Raw genomic sequence first — 24201 nt, forward strand, 5'->3', positions numbered from 1 at the left:
ATGCTGAAATGAAAATACAGAATGAAACCTCATGGAAACCAGACATTTCCTCTGAATAAGGAGCTTAAACTCATTCAGTATTTGGAGAGAATCGACTCCCTACTCTACCTGCTTGGAAGAACGAGGGAGGTAGGGAGAGCTTATCACAATCTGGTTTTGCTCAAGTTAATCAGTATGTTTTGACGCCTCTCTACTACAGATGCTGGAGCAGTCGTGCTCATCAGGGTACATTCTGAGTTAATCCGATCAGTGCGGGATGTCTTACAACACGGAAATGTCCAGAGCTTCATGATACACTTTCTGGAATAGTGGGATTATGGGACCAACCAAGGATGACCTGATGAAACGATTTTAAGAAGTCCTAGAAAATTCTGCCTCATTACCTGGGTGAAAATCACTGCACTCATAACGATGAACGTTAATTGCTAAGTCCCTTGTCACCTGCTTAGAATGCGCATCTGCGACAGCTCAGTTGTCACCCCCAAAATGAGAGAACTCTGAGCCTTCCTGAGTCCATTAGGCTTTCAATGTGTTTTTCTTACCTAAAGGTATCAGTTTCTGAGCATTGCATCACCTACGTGGCAAAAAAAAAAAAAAAAAAAGCTGTATATGGAGTTGGACTCCTGAACAGAGAGGTGCTTTTTATAATACCAAGCAGCTACTGATGTTCCTGTGTGCATTCAAGGGAGCATAAACCAGCTGGCTGAGTTGAGTTGTGCCTATCCATCAAGCATCAGATGGCCCCAAGACACCAGCTTTGCTTACTAATCAAAAGCAGTGTTGTCGATGTACCAGGTTAATGCACAGGTTGATAAAGTTATGCAGTTATCGTGGGACTAGGGAAGTTTTATAACCATGCCAGGTTCTACACTTTTACAATTCATAGTGTTTACAGACCACTTTGGTTATTTTTCTCCAAGGGTAAATCAGTGCCTTTAATCTTGTTATCATCTATACATCACTGAGGTATTTTGCTCTGTGCTTCTACCTGTTTACAAGATTAATGAAGCTCTTCCTTTGGATCTCAAACCAGCATATGATGTAAGAACCAACTGGCAACTTCGGACTCCTGGGAACCCCACACACAGCTAGCCCTCTGACATCCAAGCCATCAACATTTTAAGAAAACGAATAGGGATTTGGAACTATGTTGCTGTCCCAAAACCAGATGGTAGCAGAAAATTTCCCTGAAGTTAGCCCTGGGCTTGGTGGCAGGGTTGACCACCGCACCTGGCCTTTCTTCAGAGGTCTTTTCTCTGTCTTTCTGCTTGAAGGGGCGGGGCTTGATTATCTACCATCCTCCACTATCCCCTTGAAAGGAAATCTTCCAAATAACCCACTTCACAATTTACCACAAGCAGTGAATTTTTAATATGACTTGCGTAATGGTGATTATATATTTCTGTTTCTCGAAAAACAGGAGAGACTTTAAAATATGATAACCTTGGACAAGCAATGTGATTTTTTAACAAGAGTATGTTAAAAACAAAAAAACAAACAAACAAAAAAAACAAGAATATGTTATGCGTGGGACTTCGCTGGTGGTGCAGTGGTAAAGAATCCGCCTTCCAATGCAGGGGACACGGGTTCGATCCCTGGCTGGGGAACTAAGGTCCCGCATGCCACAGGGCAGCTAAGCCCACGTATCACACCTACTGAGCCCACGTGCTCTGGAGTCTGCGCACCACAACTAGAGAGAGAAAACCTGCACGCCACAACTAGAGAGAAGCCCACGCGCCATAACGAAGAGCCCGGGCGCCATCATGAAAGATCCTGCATGCCGCAGCGAAGATCCTGCGTGCCGCAACTGAGACCCGATGCAGCCCAAATAATAATAATAATAATAATAATAATAATAATAATAATAAATGAAATAAATATTAAAAAAAGAATATGTTATGCATAAGCTGCAGTGAAAGAATATTTGTCTAATACATTTCATCTGAATATTGTTTGTTCCATTATTTTTATATTTTGGTGGTTCTTCATATTTTTTAATCTAAAAAAAAAGCTGTATTTTAGGAGTAGGTGGCTCTGACATCCAGTTCTAATTTTCCAAATAGACATTTCTGAGATGATTTTTCTAAAAAGTCACATTTTGGCTTTTGCACAAGCAATTGAGTTACACTTCCAGGAATAAAACTTTTTTTCAATAAAATTTACACTCTCCTATCCCTGATATGATCAATTTCAGATTTCAAAGTAATGAGGAAATAAGTATACTAAATCAATTTCAAGAAGCATAGCTGCCTGCTGCTCTGGCGATAGCAAAAGCGCATACCTTTCTACAGTGGAGAACTCGTTAGAATCCATTTTTTAAGTGGCTTGACAGGGAGTCTGCAGTGACCGCAAGACCCAAGAATTTGTTTCTTTGGCCTTTTAATAAGATTCTAGTAGAGATGTGGCTTACTGTTTCTGGGCAACTTGTTCCTCACAATAATAGTGAATATTCTTTTGTGTTTCATAGACCTGTGTGTTCTGCTAAGTTCAGGATTTCAGATAGAGCCGAATAAAAGTTGTTGCAGTATTTGGTGACTCACTAGGGCTGTTGGTTTGTCCTTGTCCAAACTGTCCAGAAGCAGTCATAGCCTCTGCAAATCAGGGTGCTGCCCACACTCCGTGCAGGTGCTGCAGCCCCTCTCTGGCCTGGTGTCTGAGTTTATTGCTGTCCTTCTCTGGGCAGAAGGTCCACCTGCTTGCAAATCCCATTAAACTCAAAAGTCATAAGGAGAGCAAAATGTTGTGACTGTACACACAGCTTCTCTTTCATATCTATCCAGGTATTTCTGTTACACTTCAAGGAATCTCTGTCAGTTGAAACTCATAGAGTACAGATGGCAGACAAGCATATGTCATCAGGGAAATGCAAATTCAAACAGTAATGAGATAGCACTACACAACGTTAACATGGTGGGAATCCAAAACACTGACAGCACCAAATGTCGATGAGGAAGTGGAGCAACAGGAACTCTCCTCCATTGCTGGTGGGAATGCAGAATGGTGCAGCCAGTTCAGAAGACAGTTTGGTGGTTTCTTACGCAACAACATACTCTCATCGTACAGTCCAGCAAGTGTGCTCCTTGTGTCTATCCCAAGGTAGACATCCACACAAAAACCTGCACATGGGTCTTTGTAGCAGCTGTACTCATAATTGCCAAAACTCGGATGCAACCAAGATGCCCTTCAGTAGGTGAAAGGATACACAGACTGTGGTGTATCCAGGCAGTGGAATGTTATTCAGTGCCAAAAAGAGATGAGCTATCAAACATGAAGAAACATGGAAGAACCTTAAATGCATGTCACTAAGTGAAAGAAGCCCATCTGAAAAGGCTACACACTGTATGATTCCACCTAGGGGACATTCTGGAAAAGGAAAAACTGTGGCTACAGTAAAACGATCACTGGTTGCCAAGGGTTGGGGCTGGGGAGGTGAAGCGGGAGGGATGAATAAACAGAGCACAGAGGAAATTTAGGGCAGTGAAAATACTCCTAATGATACTATAATGATGGATACTTGTCCAAACCCACAGGATATACAACACCAAGAGTAAACCCTAATGTACTATGGATTTGGGTGATAATGCCGTGTCAGTGTAGGTTCATCGATTGAAATCAGTCACCTCTCTGGTTGATAATGGAGGAGACTATACATCTGCAGGGCCCAAATGTACATATGAAATCGCTGTACCTTCCTCTCAGGTTTACTGTGAACCTAAAACTGCTCTCAAAAAAACAGTCAACAAAAACAAAAACAAAACTAGTAGAGTAGTCACAATTTGGTGTAGAATGTCGGATGATTTTAAGAGGTTGGAGCCTTAATTGATTATCTTTAAATGCAGTTTAATCCTCTGGTTCTTGTAAAATTAAAAATACCCTGTGTTCTCTCTCTTGATTTACTGCATAGTTTCTTTGCAGACGTTCTGGCTCTAGGCCCGTGTTTGGGTTATTTTATGAATCTACCTGTGTGTCCTAGATCCAGAAAAATGCTTCCTGCCGGTACCTTCCAGGCTGCATGCCTTGCCTTTCCCTGGGGTTGCTTTGAAACCATCTGAGTCAGTGCCTTTCTGTGTCCTGGCACGGGTCTCCCTGGATGCTACACCCTGCCAGGCACCTCAACATGAATTTCTACTCCAGAATCCACAGGAACCCATATTTCCATCTTTCTGTGCAAATGTGTGGCGTTTTAATAATTTTAGAAACAGTTTACTAAGTATCCACTATGAGCTAGATATTGCACTCAACACTAGACATCACAGTGTCATGTGTTCTGCCCAACAACCTGGACAGGAGGTGGGCAGTTATTGTACCCCTTTTGAGATCAGGAACCTAAAGTTTACCAGCGTTCAGTAACTTTCCCAAGGTTATACGGCTGAGAATTGGACCAGCCTGGACCAAAGAGCTGTATGATCCCAAATCCCGCACTTTTAATCACCACGATGCCTCTGACCTGAGCACTTTGCTTCCGTCACTGGCTTTCTGCCAGGTCTAGTGGGGTCTAAGCCGTCTCAGACCCCGGCCCTGTTTGCAGCAGCGTTCCGTGCTTCTGTGTGTGTGCGCTCAGTTTCAGAGCTGTTTGCTCCTGTTCCACCATCCGTGTTCTCCCGTTCAGGCCTTATTCGCACACGTGGTTCCCTCGGTTGTACCGCCTGCTTCCCCCTCCTCTGCCTGTTTTGTTCCCTCCTCACCCTAGGCGCCCGCTACAAACCTCACCCATCACACGTAACGCTTCCTCTGCCGTCGCCTGCTAAGCTAGCTTCATCGCTCTGAGCTCTCTTCTGTGGCTTCATGCGTCGAGTTGTGGTTTCTTTCTGGTGTGGCTCTGTGACACTCTGAGTTCCGTATAGACCAGATCACGTTTCCTTCATCTGTGTATCTCCAAGACCACCCCCAGTGCTGAGACCTTGGTACTTACTGGTGTAATAAATACTTGCTCAAGTTATCCATGTGAACATTTCCTGCCACTTTGCTCCCCCAGCCCTGGTTGACGCTAGTTCTTAATGTCACATCATCAAAATGTCATGGCATCTAAGAGTGTCTCTCTACTGCATCTTCTCCACTCTCTTAAAAGTGATCAAGTCATCTCATCACTTCTGGTATAGATGGTGCATATCTTATAGGCGACTTGCCTTCACAGCTTTTGTTGATACGATCTTCCTTGTGTACAGACCCTGGCCTCCGACCTCACCCTTCATCAAATTCCACGTGTCCTACTTTTCCATCGGTGTCTACCTAGGCACCTGTCTTTGCCCTGTGCGTTCTTGGGGATGCTTCTTGGGGATGCTTTTGCCCTGTGGCATGGTTTTACTGGCTTGGCCATGAGACCTTATTGTGTGTGGTCTCCTGTATTCCCAGGAAGATAGAAGAACCTTGAAACACCTGTCTTTTTCCGCTTGGTATAGTTTTTTTTCAGTGATGGTGATATGCCCTGTGTTAGTCCATCAATAAGCTCTAGTAACTGTGTATTCAGCATCTGGAGTTAATAGAAGATCTGTTATTCTCATTCTCTCTCTCTCTCTATCTCTCCCCCTCCTCTTTCCATCTCTCCTTCTTCCTTCCTCTTTTTAAGTGTTGATCTCTGATCTTCAAATTACAGATTAGAAATAGAAATTTAAAAATAAATAAAAATTTTAATTTAAATAAAAATAATTAAAAGGTAGTAGTAAATAATAGCTACCGGTAATACAAGGATAGCCATTGATGGGCACGTATAAGAAGGATCCCTCTTTTTGCCCCGCTCCATGATTCTGCATCACGGTCTTTCTTCACTGGCGCCCACCCATGTGTCAAGTGCCTAATCAGCTTACATGCTCAGTTTTCAAGGATCACGAGTTTTGTTGTGCTTCTGCCTTTGCACAAACTGTTGACTTCACTGAGCAGGTCCTCCCTCCTCTGTCTTGATTGTTTGGAATCTCCCCACCGGTTCTTTGGACCAGCTAAGACTCCCTTCCTTTGGGCTGGCATCTCAAATTGTGTCCTTCCTAGTCGAGGCAGACAGAGATGCTCCCTCCTTCCTGTCTTCTTGATCCACTATTATTACATTTACCCACTGGCTCATCACTGCTTATTTACATAACCGTATTTATGTATATCACTGTTTATTTACAAACCGAGTTTGGATTTCATCTCGTTCCTCTTTGTGTCCAAACCATGCGAGCTGCCTAGCCCGTCCTGGCCAGGAAGCAGTTCCTGAAAGGTCCTTCCAACTGCAGATACACTTGAAAGACTTGACTACTTATCCAGCCTTGGGCTACCTTGTGCTGGAAAAGAAGTGACCTTCTTTCATGAACAATAAGTACAAACATCAACATCAATAATTTTTGCCTCAAGAATTGAATTACTTATTTTTAGAAAAACCTTCCCATTTTTATGTGTCAATGAATTAGTGACTTTCACCCAAACCGTAATGAGGGAGCTGGTAATTTTCTTTAGGTGTGTGTTGGTAGAGTTTCATTAGAATGGGGTTATATAGCTCCTTAAAAAAGCAGATATTTTAGAGGGCCGTGGAGAGTTCTCCTTTCACCAATTCCTGAGGGACATGACGTTGTGGAAACACACTAGGTTAGCTTTCCTGAGACTGCAGTGGACATCTCAGTTTTGCCTTCCATCTGGTGTACGACCTGGGCGTGTCCCTCCGAGGTACAGTTCCCTCATTTGTAAAATATATCATAATTTTTGATCTCATCTCATAATTTTACAAGATGATTTATAAACATGAAGTGGTATAAAAACATAAGGGTTTAATAATATCTAGTTACTCAAACTTACTTCACTGCATTTTCCAATATATATACTTCAGCTGCTTATTATTATTATTATTATATTCTTATTTCCTCTTTCTCTTCTACTTCATCTTTCCGTCTCCTCCCCCCGCTTCTTCTCCTCCTCCTCCTCCTGCTTGTCTTTCCCAGGTGATGTCTTCTTGTGACCTGTGCTCACCTGGACCTGAGGTTTTTGCTCTGTAGTTCACCAAGATGCTCCCTACAGCAGGGGACTGTAGGAATTTTAGTCAAATACATTTTCCTTTACAGAAGAAAGCTGAAAGGTAAACGGGAAGGCAGCTCACATTTACGGGCCACCTCCCCATCTCAGAAAGCGTTCCTGCTGCTTTCTGCTCAGTGCTTCACGTGGTCCTCTCAGCCCTTCAGGTGGACAGAGCTGGCTTCCTTTTGCAGGGAGGAACATAGCCAGCGTGCCACCCAAAGCCTGTGCAGGAGAATTTAACGCATGCCTATGATACATTTCACCATTTAGCAGCATTTGGAGAGTAGTGTGGGGGCCCTGGTGGAAAAAATAAAAATCAAACTCAGTCTTCATGGGTGGACGTCTTCCCCAAATCTTTATGTGGGATTCATACCAACACATGACCTAGCTGCGCCCTCGGCTCTGTTCTGAACTGTTGGGTCCAAGTAATTTATTCTGGCTCCTTATCTTGTTACTGTTGACAAGCTTAGTACTTAATATAAATAAAAAATTCTGCAGAGGGAAAAGTGTTGCTGACAGCAGGCACACTAATTCACCTTCTTTCCTTTTTCCTATCTGTGTTGCAACTGACATTTCCATATGAAATATTCTTCGGTCTAAAAGTAAAAGACCTCTATTTAATTTCCTTCAAGATAGTGAATTCTTTCCAAGGAAATGCTGTTTTCTGTGGGGCCTTTTTTCTGTTCCTCCACCTTGCCGCTGCTTTGTAATTTATTTACTGTTCTCTTCTTTGATGAGAACACTGCTTTGCCATGTTTCCACCTTTGTTTTTCCTGCAAATGGCTTTCCCCCCCTTTGTTTAACTTCTCTGCAACAAGCGTGCTCTAACACGTTTTCACATGCGTCTCATGGTTATTTGATCCCAAATCTCCTTGCGCCACGCATGCACAGCCACGTGGGAATTCTGTGGAATGTCTGACTCTGGTGACGTTGGTTGACAACTCAACATTGGTTCCCACTTTTTTTTTTTAATTATTTATTTTTAATTATTTATTTATTTATTTTTGGCTGTGTTGGGTCTTCGTTTCTGTGCGAGGGCTTTCTCTAGTTGCGGCAAGCGGGGGCCACTCTTCATCACGGTGCGCGGGCCTCTCACTGTTACGGCCTCTCGTGTTGCGGAGCACAGGCTCCAGATGCGCAGGCTCAGTAATTGTGGCTCACGGGCCCAGCTGCTCCGCGGCATGTGGGATCTTCCCAGACCAGGGCTCGAACCCGTGTCCCCTGCATTGGCAGGCAGATTCTCAACCACTGCGCCACCAGGGAAGCCCGGTTCCCACTTTTTTCCTAAGTGTTTCTGAAACTCATAAAAAACAATCATGTATAGCATCGTCTATTTGTATTTTTCTCCTTAACAAGGTTTTCGTGTCTGTTTGATAGGACACCTGTCCTTGTGTCCTTGTGAGTCAGTTTCTTGTGTTTAGGTCTTTCATAACATTTGTTTTGAAAATAAAATCAACAGATCTTTGTAGATGTTTGTTTGGAAAATAAAGTGATATTGCAAAAATAGGGGCATTTGAAATATTGATAGTTGACTGGAAAGAGCAGTGGTTCTAGAGTTTACCAGTTCACTGATGACATTTTTTTCTCTCATTTCGAACCATATCTGTTTATCTAATCCTTCTCTAAGGGCACTTAATAAAGTAGACAACTTTAAAAATTTATTTGCTCCCCAGCAATGAGGTGGGAAATATACATACATACACACATACACACCCACACAAATATATACATAGCTATATATGTCTGCACGTGTACACACCCACATACATACATATCTATCATACTTACGTGTGTGTATACGTACATACATGAGTAATAGAAATGCATAGCTAGGCTGCAACATAACTAATATAGCTGACAGTGGGATCTGTGTAGAGGTGAGGAAGAGCTGAAGGGCAGAAGGCCAGAGGAGTCCCCATCATCACACCCATTTCTAGCTGACTCTAGGACAGGACAGAGTATAAACCTAGGATGTAGGGCCATGGGGAACAAGAGGTTTTTGATAGCTTCAGTAGTTGCCATTGAAGGTTAGGGGAATCCATAAAGATTGAGGCAAGAGAAAGCAGAAACTGAGTCCATCTGTGAGACGGAGGGAAATGCTTAGCAGGAACAGTCCCTGTGGGTCATTGTCCAAACCAACCAGCCTGGAATTTGGGTGTACAGCCTATTACCAATAGGGGACTGAGTTGGAAAGCAGAAATTAAAGCACAGGTCAACAGGAGGGCTTAGCTATAAGTGGGCCCGTGGCTCAGCAGTTTCTAAACTTTCTTGTTATCCAAAAAAAAAAAAAAGAAAAAGAAAACTGTGTATTCACTGAGAAAAACACTTTTCAAAATGCTCATGGGATGACCTGGGTGGAAATGAAAAGAAAAGAAAGATTTGCGTGCTCTCAGGATGTGGAATGCACACAACGTGGCATTTGATGGCCGACGAAGGACAGACATTGAGAGAAGTGAGGTTCTGTGTCCCTTTCAGTGACACTATTCATGGGTTTAGCTGCGAGGCAGTCGTGGATCTTAGTGTCTGGCATTCAGGGCAAAGGCGGAGAGATGGGAACAAACTGGGCCAGGCTGAGGAGCTAGCTTCATTTTGGAAATGGCCTCACGTAGGGTAACCTGGAGCCTGAATTCCTACTGTCCATGCAGGTACCACTGCTTCATTTCTTCATAATTTTTATGACCAAAGAAGATCAGGGCACGTGTCAGAATAATGCTCTGATAAATGAACAAAGTCTGTATTTTCATGACTTTTTGTGGATTCTTTGCCGTCTTTCTTGGGGTCAGGATTCTTAATGCAGTGTCCAAAAGTCCGAACTGGGTATTCCAGCTCACCAGTGGAACTTGGCATTGCAAATACACTCTAGTCCAAGAAAGATGGGCTGGTTGAAAGCTACTATAAGAGCCAGCCAGGAAGCGTCAAGAGGAACAGATCAGTGTGCCTAAATGCAACATGAAGATCCCCTGTGCGTGATGCTTCAGAAGCAGCACTCAAGAGTAACAGGTGGCGCGAGTGAGGGCACGCTGCAGGGGAAGGGCCGCAGCCGTTTCCAGCGTTGGTGCGCAGGGACTTTCGAGTCTCTGGTTATGGATTCCATGACATTATGACAGATCCTCAAGCGTGATGCTAGAATGGAATTTAAAACAAGCTCCTTCGTTTCATTCCTTTGCCTTCAGGCCCTGGCCATTCTATTGAGATAAAACTTCAAAATAGGATCTGCAATCTGCTTTCTCACATGGGTCATGCGAGAACATGCTATGTCCACCAGTCCCACTGGGGCAACACAAAAAACGTGGTGGATCCTGAAATAGCAGAATAGCCGTTCTCTGTCAGCTGGATGTTTTATCCTCAGGGGACACACAATACTATCCTGACAACCTCCCTATCTCACCTTTCTCTCTCTTGCCTCACGTGTGTATCTTTAGTTACGCAAACATGGTGATATCAGCCTAGATTTTAAAGACCCAGATAGCAAGGATGGAAAAACTGGTAACTGGTTGTAAAGTAGATTGGAAATAAAATCAAATGCAAAATGATTACGTTACATCATTGTACTTTGAACATTAGAATGTAAGTGAACTAGCCATCATACTTTATCGTTCGTCCAAATAGACTTTTTATGAGCCTGAAAGTTACAAAACAGTATTTCCAATGACAGAGATAATTTGCTTTCACATATTTTGCACAAGAGAAATTCTTTAAAAATTAATTTAAAAATACTATGTGAAAGGGCATGAGATTTTGAATTAGAAGTCTTGGGTTCTGGGTTGACCTTCAGACTCTTCATCCTCAGTCAGTTCATTGTCACACAGGACTTTCAGCTAAATCATCCATAAAAAGGTACCGCTAATAGCAATGCTTCCATTGTGTTACTGCAAGAGCCTCACAGAGAGCTAGTGTGTGTAAAAGAATGTAGCCAGCTGCAGAGTTCAGTGTGAATTTAGAGATGTCATAAAAGTATATGGTCCTTGCTTTAAATAGCAATATATATATACATTTTTCTTTTAGAACTTTATTCATAAGAAATTAATATGAATAGTAATAGCAATTCTATTACTTGAATAGTAATTCTAATTCCTTGAGTAGTAAAACTAAGTGTAATTTCTTTTCCTGTACATGCCATTTGATAGCAAGACAATAATGTTTAAGGCTTTCATAGGTTTAATAGATAATGAAGATTAGAACTCTTTTAAAAAATGATTAAATTTGTCCTTGAATAATAAAAAGACATTGCAGTCAATTTAGCATTCAGTTGGCTTTTCTTATCCCAACTTTCTGAGCTGTTTCCTAAAAAAATCATTGAATAGCTCTTTTGAAACTCACAAAGTGATATTTAGGGAAGGATTCTGTTTTAGAAAGACACAAGGTAGGCAACATTGAATGAGTGTCTGTAGTGTGCAGAATATCTAGAAAGTAATATATAACTGGAATTTTGATAGGGCTCAAAATGAGAATACAATGGAACTTTCTGGTGAAGCTTGGTAAAGTTTTGTCCTCTCTACCCACCTCGATTTCACTTGAATGAGCTGATTTATTTGGGGCGGTAGGAACACCAGAGACAGGACAGGAAACCTCAAAACAGGGCCAACGTTTGCTACACACAGATAACTGTCTGGTGGACTGTAGGCAGGGGTGGGGTTGGAATAGGATAGGGAGGGAGGGACTGAGACAGCTTTAAGAGCCAGATCCCAAAAGTGGCTGGCGTGGCCACTGAGGTCACGCTCGGTCGTAACAAAGGGAGGAAGCCTACAGCGCCCCGGTGGGAATGTTGCCAGGGCAGGCATGTTCCAGGTTCATCCACCGTCCCGATGACATGTGAGGGTGCTTGGAAGCAGAACTCAGTAAGAGATCAAAGAGCGACTTCTGGGAACGCAGAAGACTACTAGAAAGCAGTACACTGTCTTCTCCTGGATGTAAGCCAGTCTTCGTGAGGCCTGGAGAAGTGCAGTAGCTTCTCCTGTGCCCTGAAGGGCGAAGGGAGTCTTGGAACTGCCACAGTTCCATTTCCTGTTATATGAAATAATAATTTCCCTCGTTATAAAAGCACTTTGGAGTTAAGACTTACTGACTTAGAGCTGAAATTGTCCCACATGATATGTCTTTTTTTTCCTGGATAAAATGTGGGTTATTAGAAGACCCAGGGAGAAATGACAGGGATAATCTGCACATACCTGGCCTGTATTCTCTCCGCCGCTGCCTGTGTCTTACGAGGGACTGAGGTGAGGGGGAGAGAGGAATGATGGCCTCGCTGCTTCCTTCTCCTCTCTGGTCAGCCTCTGTGCCTTCATTCTGTATCGGATCCCCATTTCTAGATGCAGTCTTGATTCCTTGATGATAGCTTGTCCTAACACAAACCTTGGTTAATTAATGATGCACATGCAGAGAGAATCCACTCCGTGCTAGTAACGCTGTAGGTTACTGGGGAACCATAAGCCAATGAGTAGACCTGGTGTCTTCAGCCACAAAACTTAAAGGGAAAATAAAGTAGAAATATCATCTGGATGAGAATGTTCCTCCTAAACCATTCAGTATTCTCAATGGCTTCTCAGAAAGGATGGAAAAGAAAAACATGTTGTGAGACTTCCCTGGCGGTCCAGTGGTTAAGACTCCGCGCTTCCACTGCAGGGGGTGCGGGTTCGATCCCTGGTCGGGGAAGTCCCGCATGCGGCAGTGCGGCCAAAAAAGAAGAAGAAGGAAGGAAGGAAGGGAAGGAGGGAGGGAGGAAGGAAGGGAGGGAGGGAGGAAGGAAGGAAGGAAGGAAGGAAGGAAGGAAGGAAGGAAGGAAGGAAGAAAGGAAAGGGAAGGGAAGGAAGGGAGGGAGAAAGAAAAGCGTGTCGTATTGCTGGTACGTGCTCAGAGACATGGTGGGAGAATTAGAAATCCTGTGAGAGGGCTGGATTGCTCTAACATCACACAGATTCTCCTGGCCAGGAGTTTACACCCATCAGATTAAAAATAAAGACGTTGTCTCAAAAACAGGAAAAAGCATTGCCAGCCATCCTGGACCACCTTAGAATTTGTTCTTCCTGGAAATGATTCCTTTGGGTTTTCCTGCCAACGCTGTGATTCTCTGCTTGACTCTAGTTTTGGCAGAACTTTTACTTAAGCCTGTGGTGTCCGAATTAAGCTCAGGGCTGTGATGTTTGCCTTCCAAGAAGTCACTGGCAAATACCCACTGTTGGTTTGTTTTCAGATTTGCCGCCCGGCTGATCTCCAAGCTTTTCGATCAGCCAGAAAGCATATATCCTGCAAATCACAACTGGAGTCCATCCCTGGAACAAAGCTGGGCTGCCAGTTTCAGAAGATAAAGCATGTTTCACTCAGGAATCACATTTAATTATGCAGAATTTATGTGTTTTATTTTTCATAACTCTTGACTGTTAAGCCATAAATGTGAGCTAATGACAGAAACCGTGTGTAAAATACCTAACAGGTTAGGTGGGTAGTAGACACGCAGAATACAAGCCTTTCCCTTCCTCTTGTACTTCTCTCCCTTTACTTTGCAAGTGGATAAGTAACTTGTTAGAGGTGGTTAACTAATATAAGCTTCTGAAAAGGTTATCAATCCAAAACGGTGCACGTATGTGCATGTGAAGGTGGATGAGGTAGATGGAGGGTAAGATCAGAATGTCTGATGGTACATTTCTTGGTGGCCAGGGCTAAGGCATGCAGAATAATGAGAACATTCTAATGATCAGAACATAATACGCACTGCTGATTGTAGTGTTACTTGCTGCTTACACTGACGCTATGTTGAAAGCTGATAACTAACCTGTTTCAAATATAACTTAAGAAATATCTTAGGAGCATCCAAAGTGCACGAGGAGCAAATATGGAAACCAAGAAGATGCACTGAACATCTCCACAACTCCACCACCACCAGTGGGTACGTTTCAGAATTCAGCTCTACCAACTCCACCAGTGCTTTACATCTCCTCCCACTGGAGATTTTCCCAGATCCAATTTGGAGTGTAGAAACGGCTCTTACTGTTAGTACTGAGGAAGAAATAGATAAATAAGTAAGTGGAATACAAGGCATGACATAAATGCATAGTGAGGAGAGTGCCTATGTGATGCATTTATGTAATTTTAGTCGTACTTGTATTCACTTGAACTTTTATCAATTGATAATTTGATAAATGAGACAAGGAGGTCTTTAAGAAGAAGATTCGAGGATTTTGTACTTCCAGTATACTATATTTCTAGATCCAAAATTTTTTGATATTGCAATGCATAATAAATTAGAACTATCTTTCCTGGGTGCATCATAAAAGCTAAAAGGAGCAGAGGCAAAGTTCAGTGGGATGTAATGAATTTCCTGGAGGGGTTGAAAGTATAAATTTAATAACTCCATCATCAATTAACCTGCCAGCTAGAGAACATTGCTAAATCCTGTACAAGTTAGAGTCAGAGGAAAGTGGGACTGGAATTACTTGCCAAGCTAGTCTAAGAACTAAGTGACTTTGAGATTTTGCTCAGTGACAAGCAAGAAAGAGGCCATGGCCAATCCAAGAAGGCACGTGTTCCACAGAGTGAAATTATAGTGCCTGCAAATCAATAAGGCCAGTTAGAATAGCACTGTGTAGCTTCACATGGTATCTGAGTTAGAAGCTTTGTGACCCAAGTGAAGTGAAGGGGGCAAGTCGGGAGACAGATACTGCACTTGCTAGAGGTGGCTTTGATGGAGATGACTACAGAGCCGTACCAATGCAGGCCATGTGATGGTGGAAGCATAACGTTTATGGAAATAAAAACGTTGCAGCGGACTTCCCTGATGGTACAGTGGTTAAGAATCTGCCTGCTACTGAAGGGGACACGAGTTCAAGCCCTGGTCCGGGAAGATCCCACATGCCGTGGAGCAACTAAGCCCTTGCGCCGCAACTACTGAGCCTGCGCTCTAGAGCCCTCGAGCCACAACTACTGAAGCCCGCGCACCTAGAGCCCATGCTCCGCAACAAGAGAAGCCACTGCAGTGAGAAGCCTGCGCACCGCAACGAAGAGTAGCCCCTGCTCGCCACAACTAGAGAAATCCCGCACGCAGCAACGAAGACCCAACGCAGCCAAACAAACAAAGAAACAAAAAAACAAAAAACGTTGCAAATAAATCTCATGGCTCTGTGTGACTCTCTTCATTAAAACACAAATTACTAGGGGTGTTACAACTAGAAAGGATGGAATCATCTAGGCAAAAGCTGAAGAAAACAATTAAAAGGCATAATTCACTTAAATCCAGATCTAGGGACATTGTTTAGAGAACTGAACAGCAGTTCCTTGTCCCATGGATTGTTGCCCGAGGGCGAAGAGCATGGAAGCTTCCTGAGGCTGGGCGGGACCACTCTTCATTTCTTTCCACCATTTCTTCTTGCATCCAGTCACATGCTTGGCATGTTGTTTTGCGTAGTGGCCACTCAGCAAATTGGGTTAAATATTTAAGAATCCGATGGAATAATTTCATGGGCTCTAAAACTAGAAGATAGTTTAGCTGTCATCCTTTTCAAACATCCTCTTCAAATTCGGCAGACGAAGTGCCACGTAGGGGAGGAAACTAATCTTTTTCCTCTTTCCTTTTAAGTTATCGACTGGGATCCATGTAACAAGAGACAGACTAACAATAGAAAAGCATACACGTTTATTTAGTGTAAGGCTTCCCTGACGTGGGAGCCTTCATAAGGAAATGAAAACCTGAAGAAACGGTTCAACCTGAGTGTTTTCATGCCAGGTTTGATGAAGACTGGAAAATGGTGGAAGAGATGATAGAAGAGAGGTGAGCTGAGTGTAGTGAACTGGGGGTACCTTTGCAAGCCCTGTGCCTGCGGATTCCTCTATGTGTGCCTTTGTCGTCCCAGGTAAAGATGCTCCTTTCTTCTGGCCATAGGGAGCTGACCGTCCAGTGAGGGTTTTCTGCGAGTCCATTCCTCAGATTCCTTCAGCTGGAAATACTCCCTATACCAAGGTACCCTATTTTGGAGTAGTGTGTCCTGAACTCCATCAGCTGAAATCCAAACAGATCAAGTGATTTAAGTCCATTTCTTACTCTCGATCCAGTGCCCTTGAGTCTGTGCTGTGCCATTCCCCTGTACGACTGGACCTGGCTATGAAACATGTTCAATGAGAAAAGTCAACATCTTGTATTTGATCATTTAATAAGAAAAACGTCTGATATTTTCTTGAACTTAAATCCCATCTTTCTGTCATGGTGCTCAGATGTATTCTACAAGAGTATGCATGTAGTTCTATAAAGGAATTCTGTGAAGGCATTATATAACTTATTTTCACTCAATAGCTCAGGAACACATCTGCTCTATAAATTAGGATAAACTAGACTCACTATGATTTCCTATTTTATTTGGTCACATGACCATTTATGGACTCGTTTTTCATTCCTTTGAGATTTCTTGTTGGGAATTGCATATCTTGGAATGTTCATTTCAGTGATGTTTATCGAATACCTAATATTACTAAGCAGGAATTAGAGGGGGCTGCCAAAATAAACAAGACTGATAGACACAAGGAGTCACAGAGCATCTAACTTGGAAAGAGCAGACTGTGAAGCATGTGGGGAAAATGCGACAGGAAGAGACTGTAAAAAATGCTCGGATTCCCCTTTCCCTGAGCTGCGTATTCATTGTCCTTTTCATTTATGTCCTTCTTTGTGTTCACGAGATAGGATATAATTCATGTGAACATGTTTTCTTGGTTTCTCCCACGTTCTGCCTGCAGGCAATTAAATCCAAGCATCTTGGTTGCGAGGGGTATTGCATCCCCTTTCGCACATTGACAATACGTATCTGGAGTCGTTGCAACATTGGTTCATCTGCCTCAGAACACAAGCGACTGTAATCGTTTGCCTTTTAAGAGGTCACTGTGTTTCCCTCCTTTCCAGTATCTCCTTGTCTGCAAATACTGCCAGGCTCCTGGAGGAACGGCCCGAGCGCCCCGGTTCTGAGGCTTTTGCTTGCATTGTTTTCTCGGGCTGTGCCCTTCCCCCCTGTCTCCACTCCCCACCATCCTCCTCAGCCCTCAAGGTCTCATTCAGTCCCTCAGTTATTCCCATCTCCTTCTTCCCTTATGGTGCCTGTCCCTCCGTACCCTCCCTCGTGTAATTTGTATTTGCACCGAAGGCGATAGTTTTTGAAAAATATTCTTGTGCTCTTGCTTGTCCTTGGGCACAGCGTCCCCCCTCCAAGGAACCAGAATCATCCATTATCTAAAATGCCGATAAGGACTTGTAAAGCAGGAGTGGAAAGAAGAAATAATGAGGTCATTGTTCACCCCCAACTCCCAGAGCCCACTTTTTTTTTTGAGAACCTGAGGCGAAGCAGCCGATCTTGAAAGGCAGGCTTTCTGGGGAGAAGGGGGATTTATAGCCAGCTTTACATATCAAAAGCAAGGCTGGGCGGCCAGCACGTCAAGTCTTACATAAGTCCTAGAATAGAGAGAGTAGAGGGTCAGACTTAAGGCAGGGATCAGTAGACTTTTTCTGTAATGTGTCAGATAGTAGATATTTTAGGCTTTGCAACCACTCCGCTCTGTATTCTGGCGCAAAAGCTTCCACAGACTAATGCATAAACCCTTGAGTGTGTCTGTGTCCCAGTGAAACGTTGTTTAGGACTGAAATTTGAATTTAAATAACTTTCATGTGTCACCAAATCTGCTTTTGATTTTCTTCAACCATTAAAAAAAGATTTAAAAAAAATATTCTTTATCTCTTGGGCCATAAAAAAGCAGGGCCGGGCCTGGATTTGGTCCTCCTTGGGCTAGTTTGGAGACCCCTGACTTCAATGAAGATTCTCTCCCCATAAAAACTTGAGGTAGGCATAGGAGGCAAGAAAGGAAATAGCTGCTTGAATGGTGCAGTAGCACATCTTGACCCTCCTTTGGAGTTACCCGCAGTGGGAAAGGGCAGCACAAAGGTTGATAGGAAGGGAAGCCAAAGGCATGGGGGTGTTTGCCCTGCTTGCAGTTGGAGGTTCTGGAACACAGCAGCTTTAGAGGTCGCCCCATGTGAACAGGAGGGGAGGGGGTGCTGGGCTGAGTAGAAAGGCAGGCGTTGTTGGGGAGGAGATGGGTTGCCCTTCCCACTGGGGGGCCTGCCTCTGCTCCGCGCTGGCACGGAGGGGACCACCTGGGGACCCAGGCGGCCCTAGGGACTCTACGGGGGACACAGGAAGTGACTCAGTGTGGTGGTGTGTGGCAAGGGGCAAGGTGACCTCACAGCAGAGGCAGTGGGGTGGAGAGTAGGTGACACATGGGGCAGGAGGAAGAGAAGGAGAGAAAGTAGCCCTTGTAGGAGCTGACTTGTAGAAGAAACGGGAGTTTCATGTTTCACGCATTTTCTCCTCAGCTACCTCAGTGTGGATATTCATTGTTTATCTCCTCTCACAACTGGCAGTTATTTGAGAATACAGTCCATTTCTTAACCCCCTTTATCACTCAAAATCAAAGCAGCCTCACTGCTTTGGAAATAACCGGTGCTTGATGATTCTTTGTTGAATTAAGATGTTATAGTATATTATGTGCACCTAAGATATATTATAAAGGAACTAAAGACCCAAACTCACATGTTTTTCATTGAGCCTGTACTATGGAATGATTTTATGACTTTTTGTCTAATCTTCGTTTGTCATTAATGCTCATACATTCTTTAGCAAGAATATTTGGTAATACATACTGATAAAATTTGCATTTATTATATGCTTGAAAAATTAATATCTATCTTCCTCTTTTTTCTAACTTTTAGAATCTTTAATCTTAAATCTTTAAATATTAGTGTTCTTTGTCCATGTACGATTTATAAACTGACACTTTCTCCTTTCTCCCTCTCTCTCCCCCTTCTCTGTCTCTGTCTCTCCTTCACTGTCTCTCTCTCTCTTTCTTGAAATGAGCTGACACTTAAAACATAGGCAGTAAATTGGTTTGTCAAGAACAGTGTTTGTAGGAAGAGCTTTATGGAATTTTCATAGTAAAATATCCTGAAAGGTAGTTCTTACCTAAATTTAATTTGTCCAAAAACATGATATTTGGAATTTCATATTGTTGAAGTTTTGGCAGTTTGGAGAATGTGTAAGGGAAATTTATTATTTTTCTTAAACCCCAACGCAAATCTGCATTGCACCGAAGAACAAGAGGAAATCTGGCAAGGATTTCAGTATTCCATTCAGTGAATTATGTGAATGTGCATTAGGAATATTCTCTACTCTGATTATAATATGGAGGCTAGCTTTATTAATTTCTTTTATTATGTCAAATGAAAAATAAAGTGACCATACCATCACATATAATGATTATAGTTTCTTGAAATATAGATATTTTTTCTGGGAAGCTGTTCTAGGCTGAATTGTGTCACCCCCAAAATTCATATATTGAAGTCCTAACACTTAGGAGCTCAGAATGTGACCGCATTTGGAGACAGGGCTTTAAGGAGGTAATTAAGGTAAAATGAAGTCATTAAGTTGGGCCCTAATTCATTCTGACCCATGTCCTTATAAGAAGAGATTAGGATACAGGCACACACAGAGGGACCACCGTGTGAGGACACAGGGAGAAGACGGCCATCTACACGCCAAGGAGAGAGGCCTCTGGGGTAGCCAACCTGCGGAGACCTTGATCTCAGACTTCCAGCCTCCAGAGCTGTGAAATCCATTTCTGTTGTTTAAGCCCTCCAGTCTGTGGTGCTTTGTTGTGGCAGCAAACTAATACAGAAGCATTTTGGGATTGGTAGATCCCAGGAGATTTGGATAATTAACCTAGATGTTATTACAGCATCCTTTCTCTTGCTGGGTAGCTTTTAGTTCTTGACCTCCCTTTATTAAGATAGGCACACAGCTCGTAGCAGTCCAAGCACACAGAACAGCAGGGCTCAGTTGGGCTCATGGGGATGATGTTTGGATGTCAGGTGTCACTAGGGGGATGGCCAGCTGGTTGGTCCCCAAAGGCCTCATGGAGTACAACTGACTTCGGTGAGTCCTAGAAGTCCAGGGTTTCATCCTCAGCTTTGAAGTTTCAGAAACTTGATCCAGTTGGATTCCAGCAGGGGGTGGATTTACTTTAGGTCTGACCACGCGGGCCATAAGATCAATCAGATGATCATTCAGACTTCAGTCCTCTCATCCGCCTCCTCTTTAAAGGGCCTTTGAACATCATTATTCTAAACCTGGTGTGTTGGTTTTGTCGGCATTCGGAGGGGTGTAGACAAGCGCTTTAACAGCCCCCACAAGGATATCTCTCTGCCCAGAAGACTGCTGTGTGTGCGCATTAGCGCGTTAGTCAGTCATCGTCACTATTACTGGGCTGCTGTTCTTGGTGTTGTTATGGAGACACACAGCTCAGGTTATCTGAATATCTCCTCAAGCCATTCAGCACACTGCTGGAGGAATTCTGCTGCTGCTTTTTCTTCTTCCCCTCCCCCTCCCCCCCTCCCCCTCCCCCTCCTCTGCCTCCTCTTCTCCCCCTCCTCTCCTCCTGCTTTATAGGAGAAATACTGCAAATCAAAGAAAGTTAATAAAAACTAGCTTACAAAGAAGCTGTATCCCAACAGTCTACTTAGAAATTAATTTGTAATTTTGTGGTTCTTTTGGATACAAATTATAGATAGAAGTTGTGTTCCTGGTCAGTTTGTAAAAATGTATGTAAACCATAATACACGTGGAAGTAGTAAATAATTCAACTGCATTTGTTTGATTTAAATATTCTGTATTTGGAAGTCAAACTACCATTTATACATATTTTTATAGTATGCAGTAAAAGTGTATGTTTTGCACATTGACCAAGGAACAAGGCAACATGGAAATTGCCCCTTTTCACTCACCCAGTATCACCAGCATAGACGTTTGCTCTGGCCCCATGGAATCTGGTGATAGCTGGTTGTTTAGTGGTGGAAAGAGGGGCTGGTTGGCCCCATACCCACGTGCCTATAAGGCTTAGCTCTTCTGGAAACATTTTGAAAGTTGGGGTGAACAATGTTGTTACTCAGAAGAAAATCTCACTATTTCAACTTTACCCATTTACAGAGACTAAAACCAGAGGATAGGGCACATCAGTTCGTGACATTTCCTAAGTTCCTTGTCCACTCGTAAAGGGTCCAGCAGGACTTCTTTCTTCCGTAACATCTTTCCTTCGTATCAACCCTCAGTGATCCTTTGACCACTCGGAGCCAGGAAGCCCTCCATAAGTTGGCTGAGAGCGTGAAGACAAACTCCTTTCTGCCTCAGCTTCATCGTGGCCACAGAGCTTATTCCCCAGGACGCTGGCGCCAGGGGCAGGAAGGGTGTCCGAGAGCTAGTGTGGTCCTCTTACCCTAGAATTCACGAGGTAGCCTCTGAGGGGGGAGGGTGTGGAGAAATGGGATCATAGGCGGGGCTGCTGGTGCCAGGGGCCAGGCAGAGAGAGTGAGAGGAGGAGGGTAGGCAAGGCTCGGTGGGTCAGGGCAGCCCTGAATAGCGCCCGCCGGGCGGTTCTTGGTGAGAAAGGGAGGGGAGTGAAACCCACATACCATTGCGGGGTAGGGAGAGGCACCGAGAGCAAAGGGATTCACGCCAATAAACCCCAGTGTGATTGTGTAAAGGCAGTTTGCTCAAATCGCAAAGTACGCACTTGAGAACGTCCATGGCTACACTTTTAACAAAGAAGTCATGGAGCACTGTGACAAATGCAGTATTTCTTGGATTGCAAATATACTGTGGGTTATTATTAAGGGTGTGCGGCGACTCCCATGATGAAACGTTGGGAGAGCAGAACGCCAGTAGGTTTTATTTGGATTCCAATTAGATTTCGGTTGTCAGTCACTAGAACAATAGATTGGCAGACACTGCACTCACAGTCATCTCTCTAGGGACTCCGCTGGCGGCCCAGTGGGTAAGACTCCGCACTCCCAATGCAGGGGGCCCGGGTTCCATCCCTGGTCGGGGAGCTAGATCCTGCATGCATGCTGCAACTAAGAGTACGCGTGCCGCAACTGAAGAAGCCCGCGCGCTGCAACGAAAGATCCCATGTGCCGCAACTAAGACCCAGCTCAGCCAAAATAAATAAATAAATACGAAACAAAATTGAAAAATAATCTCTCTAGCACGCCTTTAGGTATGAGAATGAGGGACAGAGGAGCAGGGTGACCCGCACTGAGAGCCCACACTCCCCAGGCACGTGTGTAGGAGAAAGAGCTGCAGTGAAGACACGTGGGCCGGCATGGGAGAGTACTCTTTATTCTCAGATGCCTTTGCAGCGTCCGAAATGAGGAAGCTGGTGCCGAGAGGGAGAGAGCCTCCCCCTGGCCTTTCAGACAGAGAGGCCTGTCAACTCCAGGTGTACCAAAAACGTACTCTGGCTTAGCGGAGCTTTCCCGTGTGACAGGGCCTCTCTGGGGAGCTTTCAGGAGGTGGTGTGGGCCGGCGTCCAGGGAGAACACAAGAGGTTTGAGGGACAGAGTATTCTTAGCAGTTTCCTCCCTCTGCCAAACTTGTAGCCCCCAGTGCCCTGCCAGGTGTTTGCCGTGGACACCTACAGAGCGTCTCGTTTCTTAGGTGGGAGGGAGCCATAGAGGATGGGCCACACCTGGCCACTTTCCTGCTCTCAGTTAGTTGGGGACCAACATGCAAAACGCTTACACTTGACAAGTGAATGAGAAAGAAAGACGGAGAGATAGCATCTCACTGCCATCCGGCCTGGCCCTGGGGAGAGTGAGGTAGAAGGTCTTGTGAGGCTTGAACATCTGGCGTAGTCTGTGGGCTCGTCTGGAGACAGAAGGATCTGTAACAGGACATGCAGCAGAACCGCTCTGACCTCTGTCATTGCTTTTCTCTGGCTCAGCTCAAGCTGGGTGTCCACATGTACAAGGTGCCCTGGCTGGGGTGTTCTTAGGTTAGGAAGCTCCTGCCTTGATTATGTTCTTGTGTCAGTAGTAATGAAAAACATGTTGAGTAGCCCTGGAATAACGACTTTCACATGCGTAAGATGCAGATGAAATCCGCACAGGTGAGATAGAGGTCAGTTCCAGGGGTCTCTTTTCGTGGAGCCTCCACCGTGAGACGTCTGACCCTCAGGGCTTCCTTGTCCCTGACAACTGAGGGCCACCAGGTCATCTCCAATAATTAGCATCTGCTTGGATTTTAACCCGATTTAGCTATTTGTACATGGCTTATTATTATTATTTATTAATTCATTTTTCTTTTAGCCTACTACTTTAATAATTTTTACTATTAATTCCTTTCTATTGCCATGTATTTCATCTTCAAGAGATGAAACCATTGCTGAGGGCATTGCATACCCTTCATGATAATCTTCAAGAGATAAAACATGTGGCGATAGAATGGAACAATACTAAAAAGGATAATTCAAGGATATTTTCTTGAAATAAAGGATGGTTTGAATCTCCACATTGGAAAGGTACACTCAATAGCTAGGAAAACCAATCCCCAAGTGATAAACATAAAGATGTGTTCTAACAAAATGATGAGACTTTAAAGAAAGTGAAGGAAATGACCCTCCCCTAAAGCCTCCGGAAAGAAATACAGCCCTGCCAGCACTTTGATTTTAGGACAATAAGATCTTTTCAGACTTCGGATCCCCAGAATTATAGGATAATAAACTTGGGTTGTTTTAAGCCATGAAATGTGTTGACCAGTTGATGCAACAGCAGTAGGAAATCAATACAGTATCCACTTCTGTTTTCAGTTGCTCTTTCTATTTTTGCAAAAGGATTTATGGAGATTTAAAAAATCTCACTACTGTCATCTTGCCTTTGTCCGAGATGCTGATGATTTGTTTAAACTTTTTAGGGCATAGGACTAAGTTGAATGCAAATTATCAAATATTTCCCTCCCCTAAACCGTGATTGGAAGCAATATTTTATGGGTAAGAAAATGGGATTCATGATACTGCCTCTTAAATAAAATGTCTGTTTTTATAGAAGATATTCTGGGCTTGCTCAATGTTTACAGCAAAGGAAAAGAAATTTGTGTTCAATTTTTCATCCCCTTTTACCAACACACTTGTTATGGATATTGAAATCATTCCTGGGTGTCTTCCCTGTAAGAAACAGATTTGTACTTTTCAAAAACCATTCTAGAGATAGCAAAGCTCTGAGCTAGTGAAAACCATCTGTTTGTAACCAAGAAGGGATGAACCACAGTTGCCTGAATCTTTGGGGACAGCAAGGTATGAACCATAGATTAGAAACTCTGTGAAGAGTTGGATACATACAAAGACTTTTTGCAAACATCCTGTCACATG

The 24201-nt window shown here is 43.6% G+C and overlaps 2 protein-coding genes across 8 annotated transcripts in view; one reads left to right on the forward strand and one right to left on the reverse strand.

The window, feature by feature from the left end:
* PNPLA4 (patatin like domain 4, phospholipase and triacylglycerol lipase) overlaps positions 1-14688 on the reverse strand; it is a 151176-nt gene extending 136488 nt beyond the window's left edge. Inside the window, exon 1 of the mRNA XM_082375879.1 lies at positions 14684-14688. The gene's annotated coding sequence lies outside the window, so the exon portion shown is untranslated. The remainder of the gene's footprint in view (positions 1-14683) is intronic.
* The window catches only part of LOC309619949 (uncharacterized protein), a 552071-nt gene that overhangs the window by 21591 nt on the left and 506279 nt on the right, over positions 1-24201 (forward strand). The window contains exon 3 of one of the 7 annotated variants that reach the window (XR_014239284.1): positions 200-10514. The exons of the other annotated variants lie outside the window; for them this stretch is intronic. The gene's annotated coding sequence lies outside the window, so the exon portion shown is untranslated. Of the gene's footprint in view, positions 1-199; positions 10515-24201 lie in introns of those variants that run through there. 7 annotated transcript variants of the gene reach the window in all.

This window comes from Balaenoptera borealis, assembly GCF_965194805.1.
Source record: "Balaenoptera borealis genome assembly, chromosome: X".
NCBI classification, from domain to species: domain Eukaryota; kingdom Metazoa; phylum Chordata; class Mammalia; order Artiodactyla; family Balaenopteridae; genus Balaenoptera; species Balaenoptera borealis.